This window comes from Cervus canadensis, chromosome X (assembly GCF_019320065.1).
Source record: "Cervus canadensis isolate Bull #8, Minnesota chromosome X, ASM1932006v1, whole genome shotgun sequence".
NCBI lineage: Eukaryota > Metazoa > Chordata > Mammalia > Artiodactyla > Cervidae > Cervus > Cervus canadensis.
In genome coordinates, this window is record NC_057419.1 from 94,965,433 (window position 1) to 94,987,577 (window position 22,145).

Below are 22,145 nucleotides of genomic sequence, written 5' to 3' on the forward strand. Positions count from 1 at the left end.
TGTGCTAAGGTTGTGTTATGGAAACCATTGTTAATATAGTTAAAGATTTAGAAAAATAAGAGCTTAGCCCTAGTGTGGTAACAATGAGATGGTTGTTAATTGTCAGCCAGGAGTGCTAGGTAAAAAGCTGCCTCACCAAAGTCGCAGAGTCAATGTGGGATAAACTTCTTAGATAAACTCAACTGACAACTTCTGCAGAAGGATTAATTTTTATGTTAACAAGGTTATGCTTCTACTCTGTACTGTTGCCCTATGAGACTGCTACCTTTCAGTTAAGGTCACCATAGAAACAGAAAACAGGTTTACATTCACCTGACTTGCATAAAATGTTAATAGGCCCCAAGGCCAGAAGATAATGTACAAGACCCTCATAAACAAAGAAGTATGCAGAAAACACCCTGGTTTCGTGAAGGACAAGCTGACTTAATGTTAAACTATCTTCCCCTTAGAAATGTACTAACTTAGGGTATAAAAGCTATGGTAAAAAATAAAGGATTGCCAGACTCTGTTGCACCCCCCGTCTGGTCACTCTCTCTCTCTCTCTTTTTCTCTTTCTCTCTCTCTCCCTTGCAGACTTGGCCCTATCAAGGCTGGTTTCACGTGTCTTCTCTCTCTCACCGACGCCATTCATCCTGAGGGTACCCCCTGGATCATGCTGAGGCTGAACCCCGGCAGAGAGGCTGTGAGTGATGTCACTGCCCTGAACTGGAGAAGCACTGGGTGGGAGTTCTCTATGCAGGTGATGATTCTAGGGACCATGAGTTTGAAGTAGCAGCCTCTTCCCCAGACCCCTACTCAGGTTTGGTCCACTCTTGAGTCTTTATTTGTGTTACTCTTCAAGGCCATGAGAAAATTATGTTGTTCAAATGTGATATATTTGTATTAAAGTGCAGTGAACTCCAAATCTCTTTTTGTTAATAGAATACAAATTCTTTATCACCTTCCTAGGAAATTTAATGTCCCCTTGTCAGGTGAGCTCTTTAAAATGTAGGAAGAAATTGTCTTCCTTTTGATCATGCAATTCTGTTCCTGAAGACTCTTCCTGTTTCATTGTGGATGAAGTCTAAAGTCCTCCTACTGAATGTCAGCACCCCCTAATAGACTGCCACCTTTTTTATACCCGTGAGCCTTCTCCCACGAATCTGATGCCTGACATGTTTTCTCATAACTTCCTTCACTAGACTGTCATTCAAATAACGTTTTAAACTCTGCCCAGAGTAATTTAAGGAGTGCTAATGCTTCCTGATGGCTCAGCAGTAAAGAATCTATTAGCCTACAATGCAAGAGCTGCAGGAGATGCAGATTCAATCCCTGGGTCAGGAAGATCCCCCAGAGGAGGAAATGGCAACCCACTCCAGTATTCTTGCCTGGAGAATTCCATGGACAGAGAAGCCCAAAGGCTAGAGTCCAAAGGATCACAGAGTTGGACTTGGCTGAGCACAGCATAGCAAATGCCTTCCTATCTACTATCTTTTGAACACTACTGTGTGGTTATTACCTAAAATGCACTGCCCTTTGGTATGTGCATGGTATAAATACTTAAAGTATTCAAGGTTTTATGGTGTTTCTATATATCTTCTAAATATTTGTATTATTAATAATACTATCTTAGCCCTAAGGAGCATGTTTGTAAGTTCCCCAGTCAATATAGTACTAAGTATCTGCTTATTGAGATAATGAGGAGGAAGATAAAGATAGGTCTTGAATATAAAAAGTGAAAGTGTTAGCTACTCAGTGGTGTCTGACTCTTTGTAACCCTGTGGACATAGCCTGCTAGGCTCCTCAGTCCATAGGATTCTCCAGGCAAGAATAGTCAAGTGGGTATGCATTCTCTTCTCCAGGGGATCTTCCCTTCCCAGGGATCGAACCTGAGTCTCCTGCATTGCAGGCAGATTCTTTACCATCTGAGCCACCAGGGAAGCCCCATGATTATAGGAAACTAACTCCCAACTCTGTCCACAACTGGGTGTTCCCTCAAGGAGATTGCAATTTCTGAATCTTAGAGCTTGAAACCTTTATTTATGGTTGGCCATTTGGGACCTATAATATTAATATCAACCAGTGTCTAATCTTTCTGTAGAGATTGACTATTTTACATTACCATTCTTAGTTTATGCTGATGATGCCTTTGTCCATGACTGTGATTGGAATCCTCATACTGTAGTTGCTCTGAAGGAAAAATCTAGAGATAAATGGAGTAGCAGATTGGTGTCAGCTATACTTGGAGGATAATGGGAAGGTGAGTGCAGGGGAAATAAATCTTTTGACAACTCAGAATGACTTTCCACATATAATCCCAGGCAATGACTTTCAGAAAATATCCTTTTGTTCAAAAACAAAATAAGACCAACTGTACTGTTCACCTTTATCATCTCACTGTATGAAGTACTGTTCTTACATAGAATGATTTTACTCAAAGAATTTGAGTGTTACATGTAGATAGTTAAAATTGGGTAGAGGAGGGGATTGATTGGGTAAGCAGCCAAGGTCTGGAACTAGTACAGGAAGATAATCAAGTGGTTGAAGTAAAACTATGAGCCTTAGGATTTTTAAAGCTGCTTAAAGATATGAAGTGCCTGCTCTAAAAGAAACTAGAGAGGAAGGTGAGGGGAGAAATGTTAAGTTGGAGTGAAAACTCATAAAAAATGAGTCATCCTTATTTCCTACAAAATAAAGAGGAAAAGAATTTATTTGTTTTTCCTTCTTTTCAAAATACACAACTGGAAAAGAAGATTGGGAAAATCTTCATAGTCATTTTCCCTCTTGCTATTCTGTGGCTATATCCCATTTTATAATACTGCTGCTGTTGCTCATTTATTTACATCTCTTGTAGCTGAAACTGTTGCCCATTGCTGACAGGTTAGGTCTTGGGCTAGCCCATACCTCTGGCCAGTTAATTGCCTGCCACATGTTACACCAGAACGCTGGAGGTATTTTGCATGTCCACTGAAATGTGGAATCTTTTCTAGGGAAGAATCTAGCTTTCTGGAAGTAGGGACATAAAAGAGAAGCAGCACTGTTAGAATCCTCAGCAAATTATCAATGACAAGTAGAAATATAAAGCTACTAGAGTTCCTGTGAGGGAAATGCTGGTTGTAGCCACCAGACCACAGAGGCAAAGGTGGGCTAAATCTGTAGAAACTCATGGTGCCAGTCTCTACCAACAAGTGTATAGCAAAATGTGGAAGACACACATCTTGCATATTTAGCGAGTAAAATCCTAAGCTGCCCATGTGGATCACATAGTCCAGGATATAAACCACCAGCTGTGTCCTCTATGCCTTCTAATTGACTAGAGGAGATGAATCCGGGGCACAGGGTTCTGTGTGTGAGTGAGCTTCCATAGCTGATTCCCTTATTAGTTCTATTCAAGCTGTAACCCCTTGTCTCCCAGTGATATGTTTTAATTTTTTTTTTAGGAAAAAAAAACAGCTTTATTGAGCTATAATTCACACTTACAGTGTACAACTCAGTAGTTTTGAGTATATTTGCAGAGTTCTAGAATCATCACCACAGTCAATTTTAGAATATTTTTGTCACCTCAAAAGAGAAACCCTATAACCTTTATCTATAATCACCCCAATTCCCTATTCCCTCAAGTCCTGGGCAACCACTAATGTATATTTTGTCCCTGCCCATTCTGGACATTTCATATAAATGGAATCATATATGTGGTCCTTTGTGACTAGCTTCTTTTACTTAGCTTAATGTTTTAAGGTTAATTCATGTAGTAGCATATATTCGTACTTCACTCCACATGCATGTGTGTGAGTGAGAGTATGTGCATGTGTGGGTACATACACATAACAGCTATATTGAGACATGATTCATATAAAATACAATTCACACATTTTAGATGAATGATTCAGTGGTATTTAGTATAATCACAGAGATTTGCAATTATCATTAATTTTAGATAAATTTAGAGCACCTGTTTTCATTTCTTAGGGGGCATGTACCTAGGAGTGGAATTGCTAGGTTATATGGTAATTCTGTTTAACTTTTTGAGAAAGTACCAAGCTTTCCAGAATGGCTGCACTATTTTAGAGTCCCACAAGCAATTTACAAAGGTTCCATTTTTTTCACATCCTCATCAACACTTGTTCTTTGGTATTTTTTTTTTTTTTTTTTTTGGATTATGACCATCCTAGTGGGTATAAAGTAGTTACCTTCTTGTGGTTTTATTTTGCATTTCTCTAATTATGCTGTTGAACGTCTTTTCATTTGTTTGCTGACCATTTGTATAACTTCTTTGGAAAATGTTTATTCAAGTCCTATGTCCACTTTTTAAAAAATTAATTTATTTTTTTACTGAAGGATAATTGTTTTACAGAATTTTTTTTTCTGTCAAACCTCAACATGAATCAGACATAAGTATACATATATCCCCTCCCTCTTGAACCTCCCTCTCATCTCCCTCCCCATCTGACCCCTCTAGGTTGATACAGAGCCCCTGTTTGAGTTTCCTGAGGCATACAGCAAATTCCCATTGGCTATTTTACATATGGTAATGTAAGTGTGGAAAATTCTGAAAGAGAAGGAACACCAGACCACCTGACCTGCCTCTTGAGAAACCTGTATGCAGGTCAGGAAGCAACAATTAGAACTGGACATGGAGCAACAGACTGGTTCCAAATAGGAAAAGGAGTATGTCAAGGCTGTATATTGTCACCCTGCTTATTTAACTTATATGCACAGTACATCATGAGAAACGCTGGGCTGGAAGAAGCACAAGCTGGAATCAAGATTGCCAGGAGAAATATCAATAACCTCAGATATGCAGATGACACCACCCTTATGGCAGAAAGTGAAGATGAACAAAAGGGCCTCTTGATGAAAGTGAAAGAGGAGAGTGAAAAAGTTGGCTTAAAGCTCAACATTCAGAAAACTAAGATCATGGCATCTGGTCCCATCACTTCATGGGAAATAGATGGGGGGACAGTGGAAACAGTATCAGACTTTAATTTTTTGGGCTCCAAAATCACTGCAGATGGTGATTGCAGCCATGAAATTAAAAGACGCTTACTCCTTGGAAGGAAAGTTATGAGCAACCTAGATAGCATACTAAATAGCAGAGACATTACTTTGCCAACAAAGGTCCATCTACTCAAGGCTATGGTTTTTCCAGTGGTCATGTATGGATCTGAGAGTTGGACTGTGAAGAAAGCTGAGTGCCGAAGAATTGATGCTTTTGAACTGTGGTGTTGGAGAAGACTCTTGAGAGTCCCTTGGACTGCAAGGAAATCCAACCAGTCCATCCTTAAGGAGATCAGTCCTGGGTGTTCATTGGAAGGACTGATGTTGAAGCTGAAACTCCAATACTTTGGCCACCTCATGAGAAGAGTTGACTCATTGGAAAAGACCCTGATGCTGGGAGGGATTCGGAGCAGGAGAAGGGGACGACAGAGGATGAGATGGTTAGATGGCATCACCAACTCGATGGGCATGAGTTTGAGTAAATTCCGGGAGTTGGTGATGGACGGGGAGGCCTGGCATGCTGTCATTCATGGGGTTGCAAAGAGTTGGACACAACTGAGTGACTGAACTGAACTGAACTGAACTGTGTAGCTATCCCTGCTTGCTTTTGGTTTCCATTTGCATGGAATATCTTTTTCCATGCCTTCTCTTTAATTGATATGTGTCCTTAAAGTTGAAGTCAGTCTCTTGTTAGCATCATATAGTTGGATCTTGGTTTGTTTGTTTTTTAAATTGTTATAGCCACTCTTTGTCTTCTGATTGGAGAGTTTAGTTTACATAGAGTAATTATTGATATGTATGGACATATCACATTTTTAATTGGTTTCTGGCTGTTTGTAGTTCTTTTATTCCTGTCTTCCTCTCTTCATCTTTTCTTTTGTGGTTTGACAGCTATTTTTAATTTTTTTATTGAGTCATACTTGACATATAGCATTGTGTAAATTTAAGATATACATTATATTGATTTAATACATTTATTTTGCAGATTAATTGCCATTGTACCATTAACTAACACTTCTGTTGCATCACATAGTTATCATTTCCTCTATTATTGGGAACAATTAAGATTAGTTCCTTAGCAAATTTAATGTTTAATACAGATTTGTAGTCTTTAATCACTGGACTGTGTATAGGTCTCTAGAATTATTTATTTACTATTTTTAACTATTTACTCTTATACAATATCTCTCCCAGTCTCCCACCCCATCCCCACTCCCTGCAAATCCATTTTACTTTCTGCTATTATGAGTTTGGGTTTTTTAGATTCCACATATAAGAGATATCATAGATTATTTGTCTTTCTGTGTCTGACTTATCTCACTTAGTGTCATGTCCTTAAGGTCCATCCTTGTTGTTGCAAAGCACAGAATTTCCTTTTTCATGGCTGAGTAGTATTCCATTGCACATATATACATCGTGCATACATACATATATTTGTGTGTGTGTATGTATGTATATACACGCACATGCATACACCACATCTTTATCCATTCATTCATTAATGGGCAGTTAATTTGTTTCTATATCTTGGCTATTGTAAATAATGGTTCAGTAAGCATAGGAGTTCAAATATCTCTTTGTTAACCTACTTTCATTCTTTTGACTGTATCCTGAGAAGTGGAATTGCTGGATAATATATTAGTTATATTTTTAGTTTTCTGAAAAATCTCCATACTATTCTCCAAAGTGGCTGAACCAGCTTACAATCCCACCAACATTGCACAAGGGTTGCTTTTCTCCATATCCTTTCCAACACTTATTATCTCTTATCTTCTTGATGACCTGTAGTCTTACCGGTTTAAGGTAGTATCTCATTGTGGCTTTGTGATTTATTTTTCTCTGATGCTTAATAATGTTGAGTACCTTTTCATGTACCCATTGGCATTTGGATTACTTCTTGGAAAAAAATGTCCTATTTTGTTTTCATACCAATTTTAAAAATTGAGTTTTTTTAAATCATTGAGTGGTATGTGTTGTATAAGTTATTTATATATTTTTAATATTATTCCCTTATCTGATAGATGGTTTGCAAATATTTTTTCCTATTCCATAAGTTGCTTTTTCATTTTGTTGATTGTTTCTTTTGCTGTACAGAAGTTTTTAATTTAATTTAATTTTATTTTACTAATAATGTTGAGCATATTTATATACATTTATTGAATTTCCCCATCTTTGAAATGCCAATTTTAATTCTTTATGCTTTTTTATCTTGGATTGTTTGTCATTTTTAGAAGCTTTTTAGTTTAATGTAGTCCCACTTGTTGGTTTTTGCTTTTGATGCTTGTGCTTTTAGTGCTACATTGAAAAAACTTTGCCAAGACCCATGTAAGGGAGCTTCTTCCCTATATTTTCTTCCAGTACTTTTATGTTTTTAGGTCTTATGTATAAGTCTTTGATCCATTTCAAGGCAGTTTTCATAAGTGGTGTAAAATAAGGTTCAGTTTTTTCAGTATTTCCTGTATTATTTTTCTGTATGTGGTTATACATTTTCCCCACACCATTTGATGAAGGGACTATCCTTTCCCTATTGGATGTTCCTGGCTTCCTTATCAAATGTTAGTTGACTGTATATGCAAAGGTTTAATTCTGAGCTCTTTTTTCTGTTCCATTGGTCTATGTGTCTGTTTTTATGCCAGTCCTGTATGTCAAGGCTGTATATTGTCACCCTGCTTATTTAACTTATATGCAGAGTACATCATGATAAACACTGGGCTGGAAGAAGCACGAGCTGGAATCAAGATTGCCAGGAGAAATATCAATAACCTCAGATATGCAGATGATACCACCCTTATGGCAGAAAGTGAAGAAGAACTAAAGAGCCTCTTGATGAAAGTGAAAGAGGAGAGTGAAAAAGTTGGCATAAAGCTCAACATTCAGAAAACTAAGATCGTGGCATCTGGTCCCATCACTTCCTGGCAAATAGTGGGCAAACAGTGGAAACAGTGGCTGACAGGGGCTCCAAACAGTGGAAACAGGGGCTCCAAAATCACTGCAGATGGTGATTGCAGCCATGAAATTAAAAGACACTCCTTGGAAGGAAAGTTATGACCCACCTAGACAGCATATTAAAAAGCAGAGACGTTACTTTGCCAACAAAGGTCCATCTACTCAAGGCTATGGTTTTTCCAGTGGTCATGTATGGATCTGAGAGTTGGACTATAAAGAACTGGTGCCGAAGAATTGATGCTTTTGAACTGTGGTGTTGGAGAAGACTCTTGAGAGTCCCTTGGTCTGCAGGGAGATTCAACCAGTCTATCCTAAAGGAGATCAGTCCTGGGTGTTCATTGGAAGGACTGATGTTGAAGCTGAAACTCCAATACTTTGGCCACCTGATGCAAAGAGCTGACTCATTGGAAAAGACCCTGATGCTGGTAAAGATTGAGGGCAGAAGGAGAAGGGGCCAACAGAGGATGAGATGGCTGGATGGCATCACCGACTCGATGGACATGGGTTTAGATGTACTCTGGGAGATGGACAGGGAGGCGTGGCATGGTGTGGTTCATGGGGTTGCAAAGAGTCGGACATGACTGAGGACTGAACTGACTGAACTGACTATACAGTTTAGCAAAAGAGTTAAGACTATACAATGGGCCAAAAAGAGTTTTTTAAAACAAATGGTGCTGAAGTACCGAGTATGTATATATGGAGAAAAAAAAGAATCTAGAAGCAAATTTCATACCCTTCATGAAAACAACTCAGAAATAGACTATAGACCTAAATGTAAAAGACAACAGTATAAAACTGAAAATAGAACATAGGAGAAAATCTAGATGACTTTGGGTTTAGCAGTGGTTTTTTAGATGTAAAACCAAAGGCACGATCTATTAAAAAATGGATTGATAAGCTGAAATTAATGTTAAAATTTTCTGCTCTGCAAAAGACTGTCAAAAAAATGAAAAGACAAACCACAGCCTGGAAGATAATATTTGTAGAAGATATATCCAATAAAAGACTTTTATCAAAATATGCAAAGCACTCTTAAAATTCAACAGTAAGAAAAATGATACAATTATAGCATGGCCAAGAGGCCTTAGCAGACCCCTTCAGTTCAGTTGCTCAGTTGTATCCTACTCCTTTTGACACCATGGACTGCAGCACGCCAGGCTTCCCTGTCCATCACCAACTCCCAGAGCTTGCTCAAAATCATGTCTATTGAGTCAATGATTCCATCCAATCATTTCTTCTTCTGTTGTCCCTTTCTCCTCCTGCCTTCAATCTTTCCCAGCATCTGGGTCTTTTCCAGTGAGTCAGTTCTTTGCATCAGGTAGCCAAAGTATTGGAGCTTCAGCTTTAGCATCAGTCCCTCCAGTGAATATTCAGAGTTGATTTCCTTTAGGATTGAGTGGTTTGATCTTGCAATCCAGGGGACTCTCAAGAGTCTTCTCCAACACCACAGTTCAAAAGCATCAATTCTTTGCCCCTCAGCTTTCTTTATAGTCCAACTCTCAGATCCATACATGACTACTGGAAAAACCATAGCTTTGACTAGACGGACCTTTGTCAGCAAAGTAATGTGTCTGCTTCTTAATATGCTGTCTAGGTTGGCCACAGCTACCGGAAGATATATAGGTAGAAATTAAACATATGAAAAATACTCCACATGATGTATCATAAGGGAAATGAAAAAAAAAATGAGATACCACTATACACCCATTAGATCCAGGACACTGATGACAACAAACGCTAGCGAAGATGCGGAGGAACAAAACTCTCATTCAGTGCTGGTAGGAATGCAAAGTGGTACAGCTACTTTAGAAGATAATTTGGCAATTTCTTCCAAAAGTATAGCATACTCTTACCATATGATACAGCAATCATGCTCCTTGGTTTTTATCTGAAGCAATTGAAAACTTATGGCCACACAAAAACTTGCACATGGATGTTTATATCAGCTTTATTCTCTTTTTTTCAAAACAATTAACTTTTTTTGAAGTATAGTTGATTTACAATGTAGTATTAGTTTCAGATGTACAGCAAAGTGATATATATGTGTGTGTGTGTGTGTGTATGTATGTATATGTATATATATATGCACACACATATATGTTATTTTCTGATTCCTTTCCATTATAGGTTGTTACAAAATATTGAATTTATTTCCTGTACCATACAGTAGATCCTTGTCATTTTATATATAATAGTTGTTTTAGTCGCCTTCCAGGCTCCTCTGTTCATGATATTTCCCAGGCAAGAATACTGGAGTCAATTGCCATTTCTTTCTCCAGGGGATCTTCCCAACCCAGGGACTGAACTTGCATCTCCTGCATCTTCTGCATTGGTAGATGGATTCTTTACCACTGAGCCACCAGGGAATGTACAATATTGTATACTATTATACACAATATATAATAGTATTAATCTGTTAATCCTGAACTCCTAATTTGTCCCTCCCTCTTCTTTTCCCCTTTGGTAACCAAAAGTTTGTTTTCTATGTCTGTGAGTCTATTTCTGTTTTGTAAATAAGTTCATTTGTATCATTTTTTAAACATTCCACATATCAGTGATATCATGTGATATTTGTCTTTCTCTATCTGACTTAACTTAGTATGATTATCTCTAGGTCCGTCCAAATGGCATTGTTTTATTCTTTTTTATGACTGAGTAAAATGCCATTATATATATATATATATATATATACTATATATATATATATAGTATATATATGTATGCATGCATGTATACCACATCTTTTTACCCATTCATCTGTCAATGGACATTTAGGTTGTTGCCATGTCTTGGCTGTATATCAGCTTTATTTTTAATTGCTGAAACTTGGAAGCAACAATGATGTCCTTCTGTAGGAGAATGGATAAATAAGGTGTAGTACATTCAGACAATGGAATATCAGTAAATATTCCTAAAAAGTGCTGTAAAAAGAAAAAAGCTATCATGAAAAGTCATGGAGGGTACTTAAATGCATATTTGTGAAAGAAGTCCATCTGAAAAAGGTCACATACTATATGATTCCAACTTTATGGCATTCTAGAAAAGGCAAAACTATGAAAACAGTGAAAAGATCAGTTGATGAGTTGTTGTCAGGGATTAGGGACGTAGGAGGGGTGAATGAGCAGCGTGCAGAGGACTTTTAGGGCATTGAAGCAACTCTGTATTATTCTGTAATGGTAGATACATGACGTTATACATTTGTCTAAACGCATGGAATGTACATCAAAATTGAACTCTAATATAAACTATGGACTCTGAGTTATAATGATTTATCCATGTAGGTTCATCAGTTGTAACAAATGTACCACTCTCATGGATGATGTTTTTAATTGGAGAGGCTGTTCATGTGGCAGAAGCTGGGGGTAGTGATTGGCTATGAGGAACAAGGGGGTCTTGGACCTGATGCTGCATGTGAACAGAGTGAGGGAAACAACGTGGATACCTGCACAGGTAGTGCACCAGAGACAGATTGCACCACTGGTCATGGACATGAGCTGAGAGCACTGGTGAGCCCCACTTGCCCCCCTCCTCTGGGTCAAGGGTCCCAATGTTGGGAGAGGGGAAAGCACACACTTCAGGGAACAGAGTCAGCTTGTGTCTAAACCTTTGAACTTCTGCTCCAGCACCTTGGGAGCAGACTCTGCCCCCAGTAGACTAGTGGTGTCGTTGAGCAGAGCAGAAACCCTGCCTCATATGTGGCTCCGGCACTAGCACCTCCATCTCCAGCCCCACCTCATACCAAGGTAATATGCACACCCTGAAGAAAGATGTGACTTTCATCCACATCAAATTCAGCTCTCCCACCAAAGGCATTGTGCCTACACAGCCTGTATGGGGATGCTCCCACATAAGGACACTCCTTTAGGACCACAATAGGTAAGTGTTTCACTTAAACTCATAGAGTCAGAGAAAGTTAAGCAAAAGGAAAAGGCAGAGAAACTGGTTCCAATTGAAAGAGCAAGAGAAAATACCCATGAAAAAGCAAATAATGAAACAATTTACCAGATAAAGAATTCAAAGCAATTGTAATAAGAATGTTAACTGAATTATGAAAAAGAATAGATGAACACAGTGTGAATTTAAGGATCCAGTTAGAAATGAAGAATTCAGTAACTGAAATAAAAAAATACCCTAGAAGGAATGAATAGCAAACTAAGTGATACACAAGAGCACATAGGTGATCTGAAAGTTAGAATAATGAAAATCACTGAACCAGAACATCAAACAGAAAAACAAGTTAAAAAAATGAGAACACTTTAAGAGATCTTTTGAGATAGCATTAAGTATAACAACACTCACATTACTGGTGGAGAGAGAAGAGAGAGAAGGGAATTGAAAATGTAGTGCTGAGAAAAAAACCTGCAACCTACGATACTCTACTCATTTAGAATAGAAGGAGAAAGAACTTCTCAGACACACAAAAACTAAAATAATTCAGCAATACTAAACGCACCCTAAAAGAAATTGTTGAAGGGTCTTCTCTAAATGGAAAATAAGTAAGAATATATAGGAAAGGGAAAGTCCCACTACAGAAAGCAAATATATAGTAAAAATTGAAGATCATTTAAAGAAGCCAGCATGTAGATTATAATACCAAGAAATGTAAAAGCAGCCATAGCTACAATAAACAGTAAAGGGATGAGCATGAAAATGTAAAATATGATGTCAGAAACAGAATGTTGGAGAGGGAAGTAAAAAATGTAGATCTTTTAGGCTGTGTTTGAACTAAAATGAATAACAGTTTAAAAGAAGTATGTATAGTAGTATATATGAACCCCATGGTAACCACAAATTAAAAACCTACAATAAGGGGAATTCCCTGGTGGTCCGATGGTTAAAACTCCATGCTTCCACTGCAGGGAGCATGAGTTCAATCCCTGGCCAGGGAACCAAGATCCCACATGCCTTGGCACAGCCAAAAACAAAAACAACAACAACAAACCTACGATAGATACATAAAAACTAAAAGGAACACATGCCACTGAAGAAGATTATCACAGTAATGAATGTAGATATGGAACTTAAATCCTTTACAAAAATTAACTCAAAATGGGTAATAGACCTAAATAATTTGGTTCTGTTGTTTCTGGAATTGACTCTTTAATCTGATTAGATTTAAAGACACTGATGACTCTATTTTCACTAGTAAAGAGAACATTGATAGTCCATGATGGGAACTGTTTGTAGAGATACACAATATATATACTTGTGATCAAGCACTAGGGTTCCTAGGTGGTTCTAGTGGTAAAGAACCCGCTTGCTAACACAGGCAGCCCACTCCAGTATTCTTGCCTAGAGAATCCCATGAACAGAGGAGCCTGGCAGACTGCAGTCCATAGAGTCACAAAGAGTTAGATATGACTGAAGTGACTTAGCATGCATGCACACAACCAAGCACTTATAAGAAGCAAGAGGCTAAGTGACTCAGTGAATGATACTTTTCAACATTTTTTGAAAGTTAAGGAAGTAAATGATGTTGGTTGTTCCTAATGTTGCTGGACAAAGTGGTGTAAGAAAAGGATAAGCTCGGGGATTTGAATACCGAGTTTGAATGTCATGTAAATGTCACGTAAGAGCTTCTCTGTGTACCTTTGAGAACAATCTTATCTCCTGTAGAAGCAGAGCTAAAATTGCTGAAAATCAAACACAGAACTTCACCTTGTAATTGACTGAGTTACAACACAGATTTAACTCTCAGCCTTGCAGAGTGTCTACTGTTAAAAGTGAAGGTGCTGACTGGGAAATAATGAGATCCTGCAAACTTTGATGGAAATGTGTGGAAAGACTCTAATGAAGCTAGATATTTTGAGTCCCTAAATACTGATAAATCTTTGCCAGTGGAAGAGGTCTCTCCACCCCAAGTGGAAGCAGCATCCCCGTTTTCAGTGGAATCAACTTCCTTACCCCCAGCCAAATTGACATCCTCAGCCCCAGGCAAAGTGTCTTCCCCAGCTATAGCAAAAGTGGCCTCCTTACCCCCATTGTCAGCAGCATCTCCATTCCCAGTTTACCCACCCCCAGCGGTATGGTCCTTTCTACTCATCTGGGGGATTAGCACAGCATTGCTTGAGGAAATGGTAATTACCTCCCTCCATGCAGTTGCCATGGAGGATAATTGTGAGACCCCTCAGGATCCATTCCCATCACCCTTCTCTGCTTCTAGACCTATAACTATACTCAGGTCCCAGCAGGCTTCTAAAGATGAGATACAAAGTATGGTCCATGAGGGAGAGCATTACACTCCAAAGGAACTAATTGAGTTTTCTAATTTATAGAAGCAGAAACCTGGAGAGATTGAATGTATATTAAGAATGTAGGATAATGATGGAAGGAACATTAAGTTGGATCAGGCTAAATTTACTGATATGGGCTCATATTGGTTTGCAACCTTGGGAGTCCCTGGGCGAAATTTGAAACTGGCCTCCGTACTTGGAAGATAAGGAGAAACTACAGAAAGAGAGCACTCCAGATTGGTAGGTGACAGGGGGTTTGTTTTGTTTTTTTAGTTCGTGTTGTGTGGCATGCAGGATCTTAGTTCCCGGACAGAGATCAAACCAGTGACCCCTGTGTTGGGAGTGGGGAGTCTTCACCACTGGATGGCCAGGGAAGTCGCCAGGGGCAGTTTTAATAAGCAAGGGAACTTACATATGAGGCTTGTCTTGAGTAGTTGCAAGACAAGTAGATCACTGCACCTACTAGCCAGCATCTTAAAAGTTTATATAGAGGCCTTAACAGGGTTCAGTCATGTGCACAGTTCAGATTGTCTCAACAATATGTCACTCTCTTAAGGCTGCATTGTTGAAACAGCTCCTAGTATGCAAATGGTGGGAAGAATGTACATTCCAAGAACAGGGGAAAATGTTAGCAGTCATCAATTGTCCAGGTCCAGCGTGCAGGTCAACTGGAGGTCACATCCTGTTCAATAACCTCCTCTAATACTCTCCATCCCTGGTAACCAGCTCTTACAAAACTATACATTGCCCTCTTCTGCAGTGTCTGAGCAATCAGCAAGGAGTTTTATTACCATGGACGTGGCTTGACTGGCAGCTGTCTGGTTACATTGGAGGTAGATGCCACAGCAACAGTATAAGCATATACAAGAGAAAACACATATAAAGATAATGATTCTTAATATAAGTAACAGTTTTTTTCCATCAAGAACTCCATGATCTAAACCACTGATTTACTAAGTCTCCTAAGACTAGAGGTGGGATCACTCAGAGCATTCACTCACTTGTGTCCTCATGTGATTTAGTAAAGTTGATACATTAGTAGACTCATCAGGTATGAACATATAGCATTCTGTTTGGACAGTGGCATAGGTGCATCCTTGTGAGGCAATAATACTGTCCAAGACCATCCTACTTTAGAGCTTCCCTGGTAGCTCAGCAGTAAAGAATCTGCCTGCAGTGCAAGAGAGCCGGGTTAGATCCCTGAGTCAGGAAGATCCCCTAGAGCAGGGAATGGCTACCCATCCTACTTTAGAGGATGTTTTTTTCTCATTAGATACTTGTCAGTGTTCAGTAAGGAAAGGCTTATTGCCTGTCATTTAAGTCTTGTTGGGTGAATCTAGTAAGGGATTCTGTGTGCTATAAAGTCCTCCAGGCCAATGGAATAAAAGACAATGGCTGAATGATCCTACCAGTGGAAAATGTGCCCATCCAGTGACTGGACACCACGGGACAGGGTCAGCAGAAGTCTAAGGTTAAAAAGACAGATATTTAGCAGGAATTTGTATGGGAAGATCTTTCCCATCTGTAGAATAATACTTGATGTCTGATATATAGACATTAATATGACTGCAGCTTTTGAAAGCTGACCTGCTTATACATACTGTACATGTTGTTAGGGGAGATAGTACTGTCAGGCATGAGGAGTCAGATGGGGGGTGGGGTAAGTTGACTAGGACTTCCACCTTCTTCCCTTTCTCAATGGTGCATGTTCCATTCCAGTTACATTGTGCATCAATAGGCCTGACTTCCAGTAGGACGGTGGGATCCCGGTGGTGATTGAGTAGTTCTCCTTCATCTTGGTGAGATGATTTGGATTTTACAACCATTGCAAATTTCAATAGATAACACTTTGCCTAGGTGTGATGGGGCTTAGTGTTCTCAGCACATAGCATGTTGATCCATAATGAGAGTCGAAGCAATATGGGGCAACAGGCCCTACTGTTTGATCTTTCAAATAGAGTAAGGCCCGTGACACTACTTTAGTCTACTCAGCCAAGGTCATTTTACCTGTTAGTAATTTAACCTGCTGTTTACTATTCCATTTTTCCTTCCTGAAGTTTCCACCAGGGATTCCCTGGTGGCTCAGCTGGTAAAGAATCTGCCTGCAATGCGGGAGACCTGAGTTCAGTCCCTGGATTGGGAATATCTCCTGGAGAAGCCATTCTGGCTGCCCACTCCAGTGGACTATATAGTCCATGGGATCACAAAAAGTCAGACATGACTGGGTGACTTTCACTTTACTTTTTCCTTTCTACCAACCCTGCTGCTTGTGGGCCATAGGAAAGATGGAACCTCCACTAATGTCATATACTTTTGCCAGCCTTGCTACCATGATATTTGAAATGTGAACCCCCAGTCACTGTCTGTTCTATGAAGATATCTGTACATGGTACTCAGCTTCTCTGATCTCCTAATGGTGGCAATCTAGCTTGCATGGCAACAATGGAAAGCTTGGGTTATGCCAAATGCAGTGTCTACCCAAGCCAAAGTGTATTTAGCACATTAACTGAGATAGAGGGGGCTAATATAATTAAATTGCCAATGCCTCACTGATGGGGGACGCTGGTGGATGGCCCCAGGCTCCTTTGGCAGTTGCCTTGGCTGTTTTTAGAACAAACAGGACATGTTACTGCATTAACCAAGTCACTGTCTTACAAGGGCAATCTGGCATCCTTGGGTAATACACCTGGGTGCTAGAGTGGCCAGTCTTTCTATGCACCTGATCTACTGTGGCAGACAATGAGGACTGCCTCAGGTTCTCAGGTTCTTGCAAGTAAAAAAGTGAAAGTGAAAGTCGCTCAGTGGTGTCTGACTCTCTGCGAACCCATGGAGTGTACAGTCCATGGAATTCTCCAGGCCAGAATACTGGAGTGGGTAGCCTTTCCCTTCTCCAGGGGATCTTCCCAACATAGGAATCAAACCAGGGTCTCCTGCATTGCAGGCAGATTCTTTACCAACTGAGCTTCTTGCAGGTGAACCTCAAAGTCTTTCTACATATCCTGATTCAATGAGGACTTATTTATGATTATTCATCCTTTGGCTTTCCATTGTCCAAGTCATAGGGTTAAACCCTTGAGAATAGCCCAACAAGTTGTCAGTGCAAAGGACTAATAGCCAGGGCTCATCAGTGATCACCAGTGAAATCAAATTCAGCACATAGGCTCCTATGGTTCATTCCTGTTTCCATCCAGATGGTGTCAGTGTTGGACTGAAGAGCCATTGAAATGCATGTGGGTGGGTTACCCTGACTGGACCCATCTGTACACTAGGCATTAGGGGGAATTTCTTCTATTACCTCTCTACAGGCCCCAGGGGCTGCCATAGGAATAAGGGCAGGGGCATTTGGAGGATCTACATATTCCACAGGCCTGGTAACACCTGCATTTCCAGAGACAGTGGGCTGACAGACAGGGCGCTCCTCTGCTGCATACAGGCATGCAACTTGGTCAAAACAGGAGTTTAAGCCATAATAGAGGTGAGTTGTTGGAACATATTCTCAACTCAACTCTTCATAGGAAGGGAAGTTCTTACCATAATACGCTGTTCATTAAAGCTGCCTTGTCATATCTGATTCTATGCACAGTTTGATTTTTTAAATTTTATTTGTTTAGTTTTTAGAAATTTATTTTCCACCAATCGAATTTCCATTGTAAGAGTTTGTGGAAGAACAGCTTAAGACCACTCAGTGGTTGTTCCTACCTATTCAGTGGTCCAAGCAGTGGGAGCCGCAGACCAGTTTTCAGTGGGGAACTACTGAATAGGTACAGAGGGCACCTGCACACCTTTGGACCAGTCTGCCACCTCAGGTTCAATAGCAGTGAACTCCAGAACTAGAGAAGATCATTCACCCTGAAATTCCCTCTTGGTCACAGCCTTCTCAGCTGCCTCCTGCTCTTCCTTTTCTATCTCTTCAGGATCTCTGTAGAAGTAGAGATCAGGCATGACCTCCCATGGGTGTTCACAGAAGATGGTACCACATATGTGCGGAACTTCCCAGGTGAGCATCTACCACAGCAGACCTACTGAGTGAGCTCCCTTTTTGCACAGAATGGCAGTGTCTACAGAATGCAGAAGAGAGTCTCTGTTACACAGAGCAATGGTGAGTGTGTGTGCTAGGTCACTTCAGTTGTGTCTGACTCTGCAACCCTATGGACTGTAGCCCACCAAGCTCCTCTATCCATGGGTTTTCCCAGGCAAGAATACTGGAGTTGGTTGCCCTCCCCTCCTCCAGAGTATCTTCCTGACCCAGGGATCAAACTCACTTCTCTTATGTCTCTTGCATTGGCAGGTGAGTTCTGTACCAGGAGCGCCACCTGGGAAGCCACCTGGGAACTTCCACTTTCAGCAATGATAGGCAGCTTAACATAAGAGGCCTCTGTAGAAGCTGGTGGTCAGCCCTGGGGTCAGTAACCACCAGAAGTCTCGGTTTCTGGAAGGCTACCTGCATCTGGTTAGTGAATGCTCCAGGAGTAAAGTGGCCAGCAGTAGGAGTGGCTCCAGTGGCAGCAACAGACTTCAGCCCAGCTCACTGGCCAGTATTCCTGGAGAATGTGACACTGACATCAGCTGGGTTTTCAATGTCAGCAATGGCAGAAGCTGCCAACAGAAGCTTCTCCCATGTTCTCTTCAGATTTATGATGTAGATGCCATCACTATTCCTTTTATAGATGTACTATTCCATTTGGAAGTCATAGTTGGTGCCGCCTAAGTGGATTCCTGCTGCAAGGAATTTAAGGACATCCTGTTCTTTCATTTGCAGGACATCAAGGGCTCTGGACATTGTGAAAGTTTCCCTTTAAGTTGTGGTGGGAATCCAGAACAATGCCTTATGGACCCCTTACGCACATTTTAAAATATGACATTCCAAGCAAAGCCTTGTTTCCAATTGTGTCCTGTTAGAATAAAAACAGATTCTTACTGAACTTATGCAAATAAGTATCTTGCCATAAAATAAGACTATTCACCAAGAGTTTCTGAATTCTGGAGAGATCAGGTGGGGAGAATAAGATAAATGTTTCGTCTTTGTTTATAAAGATACATGTTAGCAAATTGCTGATAACTTGGGAAAAGAGATAAACATTATCTTTTTTTTTCTTTAAAAATAATTACTGGTTTTGAATGACAAAATATAAGATGCAAGGGCAATGCCTGTGACCTCTTGGCTGAACTTCTCTTCCATAAACACCTTTGATAACCCCAGACTCGTGCTGCCTGAGCATTTTCTTTTTTTTTTTTTTATTTTCTTTTATTTTTTTTTCCAGTGGGTTTTGTCATACATTGATATGAATCAGCCATGGATTTACATGTATTCCCAATCCCGATCCCCCCTCCCACCTCCCTCTCCACCCGATTCCTCTGGGTCTTCCCAGTGCACCAGGCCGGAGCACTTGTCTCATGCATCCCACCTGGGCTGGTGATCTGTTTCACCATAGATAGTATACATGCTGTTCTTTTGAAATATCCCACCCTCACATTCTCCCACAAAGTTCAAAAGTCTGTTCTGTATTTCTGTGTCTCTTTTTCTGTTTTGCATATAGGGTTATCATTACCATCTTTCTAAATTCCATATATTTGTGTTAGTATGCTGTAATGTTCTTTATCTTTCTGGCTTACTTCACTCTGTATAATGGGCTCCAGTTTCATCCATCTCATTAGAACTGATTCAAATGAATTCTTTTTAATGGCTGAGTAATATTCCATGGTGTATATGTACCACAGCTTCCTTATCCATTCATCTGCTGATGGGCATCTAGGTTGCTTCCATGTCCTGGCTATTATAAACAGTGCTGCGATGAACATTGGGGTGCACGTGTCTCTTTCAGATCTGGTTTCCTCAGTGTGTATGCCCAGAAGTGGGATTGCTGGGTCATATGGCAGTTCTATTTCCAGTTTTTTAAGAAATCTCCACACTGTTTTCCATAGTGGCTGTACTAGTTTGCATTCCCACCAACAGTGTAAGAGGGTTCCCTTTTCTCCACACCCTCTCCAGCATTTATTGCTTGTAGACTTTTGGATAGCAGCCATCCTGACTGGCGTGTAATGGTACCTCATTGTGGTTTTGATTTGCATTTCTCTAATAATGAGTGATGTTGAGCATCTTTTCATGTGTTTGTTAGCCATCTGTATGTCTTCTTTGGAGAAATGTCTGTTTAGTTCTTTGGCCCATTTTTTGATTGGGTCATTTATTTTTCTGGAATTGAGCTGCAGGAGTTGCTTGTATATTTTTGAGATTAATCCTTTGTCTGTTGCTCAGATGGTTTATTATGGCAGAGAATACAAGGGAAAAAGGTGAAAAGGCAAAAAAGACCAGGAAAGACTGAAGCCCTAACAATGGCTTTCAGATCAGCTCTGAAACAGCCTGAGGAAAAATGCCCAGAGGGACCTAGGTGAAAAGGGATGGGCTTGTTATTACTGCCCTCAGGTGTCTAAGTCCCACCCCCCCCCACCCGGCTCCACATGGATCTGCAAAGGACCACACTGCTGGAGAAGAGACTACCCTCTGAGGCGTAGGCCCTAGGGGTTGGACTCTCAAGGCAATTGGGACTGAAGGTTCCCGGGGGTCCCCACACAAACTCCCATCCTAATTACATCTGAGGAACCCCAGGTATTAATAACTGTGGGGGTCCAATCAGTCGAATTCATTTTAGACACTGGGGCAATTTTCACTGTGCTCACTGAAGCCCCTGGTCCACTTTCCTCCTGATCCACTACTGTAATGGGACTGTCTGGATGAGCCAAATGCTATTATTTCAGTCATCCTTTAAGCTGCAACTGGGACTCTGTGCTGTATTCTCTTATCCTCTGGAGTCTCCCTCACCCCTTCTGGGGAGGGATATACTGACCAAGGTCCAGGCCTCTGTTTTCATGAATATGGAACCTGCTCTTTCTCTCCCATTAACTGAACAAAATGTAAATCCTAGAGTGTGGGCTGATGGAAAAACTGTGGGTCAAGCACAAAATGCTGTTCCTGTTATCAAGCTCAAAGACCTTCACCTATTTCCACATCAAAAGCGGTATCCACTAAAGCCCAAGGTTAAGGAAGGGTTAAAGCCAATCAATGAAAATTTAAAGGAACAGTGGCTATTAATTCTCTGTAATAGTCCATACAACACTCCTGTTTTGGGTATTAAAAAGGTCAAATGATAAATGGAAACAAGTTCAGGGTTAACAAATAATAAATGAGGCTGTGGTTCCTTTACACCCTGTGGTGCCTAATCCCTTATACTTTATTGTCTGAAATTCCTGATTGAGCCAAATATTTTTCAGTCATTGATTCAAAGTATGCTTTCTAGAACTAAACCTATACTAAATCATTCTCTACCTATGACTTTAAGACTATTGAGAGGATTCTTAGGCATTACAGGCTACTGCACGTTTGGATTCTGAGTTATGGGGAACTTGCCAGGCCTTTATAGAAACTTACAACTGAGATAGTTATATAAAGTTTATAACTTTATATACACTTATAACAAGATCATGGCATCTGGTCCCATCACTTCATGGCAAATAGATGGGGAAACAATGGAAACAGTGACAGACTTTATTTTCTTGGGCTCCAAAATCACTGCAGATGGTGACTGCAGCCATGAAATTAAAAGACACTTGCTGCTTGTAAGAAAAGCTATGACAAACCTAGACAGAATATTAAAAAGCAGAGACATTACTTTGCCAACAAAGATCTGTCTAGTCAAAGCTATGGTTTTTCCAGTAATAATGTATGGATGTGAGAGTTGGACTATAAAAGAAAGCTGCATGATGAAGAATTGATGCTTTTGAACTACTGTGGTGTTGGAGAAGACTCTTGAGGGTCCCTTGGACTGCAAGGAGATCAAACCAGTCCATCCTAAAGGAAATCAGTCCTAAATATTCATTGGATATGAAGAAAATATTCATTGGATATAAAAGAAAAAAGGGTGGGATGAGAGATACTTCTTAGGTAGGTTGATAAGAAGTCCAGGGTCCCCAAGGAGGAGAAAGGGGTCTGGGGCT

At 40.2% G+C, this 22,145-nt stretch overlaps 1 long non-coding RNA gene and 1 pseudogene across 2 annotated transcripts; one reads left to right on the plus strand and one right to left on the minus strand.

Moving 5' to 3' along the window:
* The first annotated feature begins 570 nt into the window (after window positions 1-570).
* On the plus strand, window positions 571-18,579 carry LOC122435318. 2 transcript variants are annotated; one of them, XR_006267634.1, is made up of 3 exons: window positions 571-682; window positions 18,071-18,255; window positions 18,445-18,579. It is a non-coding gene; the product is annotated as an uncharacterized LOC122435318 (long non-coding RNA). The 2 variants fall into 2 exon arrangements; XR_006267635.1 differs by lacking the exons at window positions 18,071-18,255; window positions 18,445-18,579 and adding exons at window positions 2,111-2,239; window positions 4,439-4,495 and having other exon boundaries at window positions 574-682.
* On the minus strand, window positions 17,829-18,936 carry LOC122435316 (annotated as a pseudogene).
* Window positions 18,937-22,145: the final 3,209 nt, after the last annotated feature.